This window comes from Pinus tabuliformis, chromosome 3_2, assembly GCF_031772625.1.
Source record: "Pinus tabuliformis cultivar Carrire ecotype Pingquan chromosome 3_2, CPIR1, whole genome shotgun sequence".
NCBI lineage: Eukaryota > Viridiplantae > Streptophyta > Pinopsida > Pinales > Pinaceae > Pinus > Pinus tabuliformis.
Window position 1 is genome coordinate 596,143,763 of NC_142302.1, and position 5,767 is coordinate 596,149,529.

Sequence of the window (5,767 nt, forward strand, 5' to 3'; positions counted from 1 at the left end):
GAACAACAACAATGAACAATCTTTGTTATTGTTACAAAGCCTGCGGAAGATAATAAATATGAACAATATTTAAATCCACCACTCTCATGTATAACAACCTTACAAAACTGAAAATCAAAATCCAAATACAATCCAAAGTAGATGAACACACAAAATTTAACAGACCAAATGACTACAAGGAAGGAAAAAAAGTAACAAAGGCATAGAGAGCACTAACTTCTAAAGCAACAGGTAGCAGAGAAAAGATTAAAGAAATGAAAGGGAGATTGGTTTGAGCAGAGCATGCATTTATGTCTGTGGATCAATGGAATGTGACCATGTAAAAGAGAGGCTAAACAAAAATATATTCACAGAGGATCTTGCCTACCTGACAGGGAAGCTTCTGGGACCCTCTACAATGCTCTAGAGGCCTTTTTTTCAGGGACATCCGTGGATTTGCAAACTAAAGGTATGTCCTTGCTGCATGCAGACTGAAGATATGTTTTTGCATATATCTTCCCGTTTAAACATTGCTCGATCATTTTTTTTGCACTTGCTGGATCAGTTTGCTGCTGCTGTAAACAAAAGGTATGCTTTTACATATATTCAATTTGTTTTTATTATTATAAAATTTAGACATTACATAATTAAAATAAAGAGAGTGACCATTTGGTTCAGCGCATTCTGAATACAAAAGTAATAATTAGAGAGAGTAATTTAATATTTCTATTTATGATCGATAGAAATCTACAAGCTATTGTGCTACTGCTTTGATTTCAAGAAAAAATACTAGAATATGGGTAAAGGAACCTGAGCAGTCTGTTTACTTACTTGAGGTGCACCGGATACAAACAAAGAAAAGCTTTTGATTGGATTCCCATCCATGGCTATCTTCTCCATGGGGCCAATCATATTTGATATCACCATCGTTGTATTGGAAATATTATTGTATAAATATCTAGAAATCACTTGTACCAACCGTATAATGAATGAGAATCCAGAATCGTTGCAAACAATAACAAGTTCTAGGTAATGTGGATGTTACATATACCTGCGGTCCTTTTAATCTTGCAAGGCATCTCTGAATTCCAACATTTTGGCTTGTCACTTGGATGGGCTTCTACCGGTTCATGTTTCTTGAAACACTTGCAGAAGAAAAATGTTTTTATTCGCAAACAATCATAGTTTACAAATATGAGCGAGGACAAGTTTTTCACTGATACCTTTTCTTGCAACCGATCAGGATAAAATACTGAAGACTCAAATGAACGAGACATAGATGAAATCATGTAATGCCTTCCATGCGCACAATTATTCAAAAATAGCAAAGGGAGCATACCTCGGTACGAACAACCCTATGGGTTTCCTTCACGGGGATCTCTCTGCAATTAACTGCGTTGGAAGCCGCGGGTATTGTCTTCAAAGCCTTACAGTGCTGCTGCACTCCATTATTCGAAAAATTCAACAAAGAGCCATAGAGTTTCAACATACTGTCTTTTCGAAGATCCATAGAGGCTCAGCGTACTGTCTTTTCGAAACGAACTGCTGGAATACCCGAAGGGGCCGATCGATAGACTATCTTGCGAGAAATCACGCCGTAAAAGTGGCAATCAGCCTTCAGCGCCTTCTTCGGCTTTCTTAGAAATGAGAAGCAGCTACAGCAGTTTACTGCATCGGCATCCAGCTTAGCTTCTGGTAGTTTCCTTCTACAGAGAATTGATAGCTCGAGCGAGGAGAAAAGCCCATGTTGAACCACTCTCCTAGTGGCTCCTGACACCCTCTGCTCTACTCCTAAAACTTTCTCGAAACTGAAACTCACTCTCTGCTCTGCAGCTCTGCGCCAGAGGAAGGATTTGTGGACAGATGTGGGCACCTGTGTACAACCATTAGTAGAAGAGATGACAGGTTCCTAGAAGAAATGGCAGATGGCAGCTCGCTTTCCACTGGAAGTGGAGGCTTAAAAACTTTGCATAAAATAGTTTACCTGCGCAAAACATTTGTTTTGAAAAACTTACGATAAAATAACTTGTCCCGGCTGAAATAACATCGGGGCACATGAAGCTTGTAATAAGACCTTGAATTCACAAGTTTGGTTATAAGTTTCTTACACTAAAATTTCCAGGAATAAACTTTGGTTAAATTTTGATAGCGCAGAATTTTTTTTGGTCAAAGCACTGATTAAAGGACTAATTAATGTTTAGTCAACACCGTATCGATCGGTAAAGTCCCTGTATTGTCGGAGGCAAGGACTAATAAAAAATCGAGAAGAAAATAAGTGAATATATCAACCAAATTCAACGATATCAAAGCAGAAAAACAAAAGTGTTTTTGTCATGACGTTATAAAACTCCATTTATGTGTCGCACATCTAGCATACCAAATTTAAGTGCTCTCAGGTTTCGCTCATCTCACATACCCAATTCAAATGCTCTAGTTATTATTCAAGTCGGTGCATAAGAGTATTCTGGCGATCCAGACATCCTTACAATTGAGTTTCCACTGCGCTGCGCACCCGCCTTGGTACAGACTGCTGGGAGTTCTGGTAGTCCTGATTCGATTCTTAGTGCAAAAGTGATTCCTGTTAGTTGCACTGTTGAAGATGATGCAGGGAAAGGACGTGTTGGATTTGGCTAAAAGAGTAGCCAAGCGAAGATGGTTTGTACTATTTGTGTCCTTCCTTATTATGTCATGTTTTGGTGGCACCTACATATTTGGGGCTATGACTATAGCACTCTAGGGATTTTTCAAGGATCTGGGTGCTAATCTTGGGATTGTTTCAGGTCTCATCAATGAAGTCTGCCCTGCATGGGCTGTTGTTGGAATTGGAGCCATCATGAATATCGGTGGGTATTCATTGGTATGGTTAACGAATTGCCAAGACCAGGTTAAGGAAGATGTATGTGTATATGATCGTTGGAGCTAATTCTCAAGCATTTGCCAACATAGGATGATAGGACCTATGGTTACCTGTGTCAAGAGTTTTCTGCAGAGCCGAGGAGTTGTCCTGGGGATTATGAAAGGATTTGTAGGTCTGAGTGGAGCAATGTTTACTCAGATATATCATGCAGTTTATGGAAATAGTGCCAGTGGATCTGCTGGTGTGATTTTGCTGCTCCCCTTGTTGCCCAGTGCAGTTTCTCTGATTGTTATGTTTATAGTTCGTCCCACAAAACAGACTACAGAAAAGAATGAGCTGAAGCGATTTTACCATTTTATCTACATAACATTGGGATTGGTGGGGTTTCTCATGGTTCTCATCGAATGTCTCAAAGAACTTTTCCATTGCAGGCTACAGAATCGTGGTTGCAATTATCATGATTTTCCTTTCATTTCCTCTTGTGATGATTGCTAAGGTAGAGATGGACAAAAAGAAGCAGCAACAGATTTCCACCCATAGCTCAACCGTAGAAATTGAAGTAGCAGGTTATGCCAAAATCACGGCACGTACAAAAGAAAATGAAGAGAAGAAAACCCAAACCCAACATTACCCCAAGGAAGAAGAGTTGTTGAGCAGCACAGAATATAGTGATAATCATAACAGAAAAGTGAGATCTTGCCTTGGATCCCGTATTGTGAAATTGTTCAAAGACCCCAAGAGAGGAGACAATTTTACAATTCCTCAAGTTTTAGTGAGCATCGATATGTTGATCATGTTTGTAGCCACTACTTGTGGGATTGGATCAACTCTGACCGCCATTGATAATATGGGACAGATTGGGAAAGCTCTTGGTTACACTCACCAGAATTTAAGCACCTTTGTTTCTCTTATTAGCATATGGAATTGTCTAGGCCGCGTTGTTGCTGGATTTTTATCGGAAATTCTTCTCCACAAGTATGGATTTCCCAGGCCGCTGATGATGACAATAGTTTTATTTATTGCTTGCATTGGGCATCTTTTCATAGCATTCGCTCTTCCTGGTTCTTTGTACGTTGCATCCATCATAATTGGACTTTGTTTTGGATCTCAATGGCCTCTTTTGTTTGCTGTCGTCTCAGAGCTTTTTGGTCTCAAGTATTATGCTACTCTCCATAATCTTGGAGTAGTGGCAAGTCCCTTGGGAGCTTATCTTCTGTCTGTGAGAGTTGCGGGATACTTGTACGACCGAGAAGCAGGAAGGCAGTGTGCGGCTCTCCATAATTGTAAGGAGATTACTTGCACTGGACAAGAATGCTTCCGGCTTTCGTTTATCATTATGACGGTCGTGACCTTTTTTGGAGCTTTGATTTCTGGCATTCTTGTTTTGAGAACGAGGAAATTCTACAAAATTGATATATATGCCAAGTTTCGTGAACCAGAAAAATCAGCGCCATTCTAATTCGATAATCAGAGGAATGTACAGATGACCAATGTTGAAATCCAGAGAGCGACAATATAGCTTGTTAGGGGTAATTGTGGATGAACACTTTTACCATGATTAATAATTTTAATTCGAGATTTCTTGTCAATGAAGTGAAACTTAGAGGTTGTTCAACAGAAGTCACTTTGCGTTGATTCCGATTTGTAATTAACTTAGGTTGATGCTCGTGAAAATAACCAGAATGCACGGTGTCCATTGAAGAAAACGGTCGTGGTGTTTGAGTGTCAGCTTCATCCGATGGAACTGCAATGGTCTTTGACCTGTATGCATTTGGATGATCGAATGAACATATGTCATTTAATTAATATTAAAACCCTAACTTGATCTTGAGGGCTCTGCTCCAAACTTTTCGGCGTAGGACTCTGCCCGATGATGGAGAGACGGTGTCAACAATTCTGGCAATGCCATCTCGGGATATTTAAAGTTTTCCCGCACACTGATCGACAAGCAAATGGAAGAAAACGGTGGAAAACCAAGGTAGCTCATTAACGGTGGAAAACCAAAGTAGTAGCGACAGTCGTACGACGGAAAACAAAATGGTAGACGATTGTCGGTAGCTTGACTGATTCAAAAGAGACTTTCGGTGTAAATATTTGTATTGAGTCACTCTGTAAGATTACATTAAAGTGATTATTTTATTATTATTATAAATATTTTAATATTAATTTATATTAAAATATTTTATTTATAATTTTATTTTATTTTATTTTTATTTATTTATTTATTTATTTTCTGTGTAAAGACTATTTCTATTAAAAAAGAGGAAAAAATATGTACAAAGAGGTCAAGACCTCAGAGGGGGGCTGAAGCCAGCCCTCAACCAGAGATTCTGATACACACAGATCCTTTTAACCACCCTTCCAGGATTGAGAGACCTTGAAACATGATTTATAAGTCCCTGACAGACAAGAAAGTAAACCAGAGCTGTGTTTAACACTACAGTACTATCGCCGACTATGGCTTTGCTGATAAACATTCTGTCATAACAGCCATATACAAAATTAGAGCAAAAACAAGGCTTGCTGAGCCATGACTTGTTACAGTTCATAAGACTATAATGGCTCGCACCGATACAAAAACAAGAACTGAAGCAAGAACAGAGTTGACAGTATCCAGAGACGCATAACAGAAAAAGAAACAGATCAGAAGCGAGAATGCCATCAGTAGGCATTGAACCAAATTCATTAAACATGTTTAGGAGAGTCGAGAGCATCCTTTTCCACCTGGCTAGGAGAGCCAATCCACGTGACGACCGCATTATCTGCATCTCCCGTGACACCACCATCTGGAGGAATCACCAAATTCAAAATGCTGCCGGGAGGATGTTCCTGCTCACCTGCAAGCACATTGCGCTGAGTAGAGTCTGCCAGAGGCTGAGGAGCTTCAGGCACGTTGCCTTCTTCCTGCATGTTGTCACCGTTGAACACGAC

The 5,767-nt window shown here is 39.6% G+C and overlaps 1 pseudogene; it reads left to right on the plus strand.

Annotated features, from left to right (window-relative positions):
* Window positions 1-2,581: 2,581 nt before the first annotated feature.
* On the plus strand, window positions 2,582-4,355 carry LOC149181995 (protein NUCLEAR FUSION DEFECTIVE 4-like; annotated as a pseudogene).
* Window positions 4,356-5,767: the final 1,412 nt, after the last annotated feature.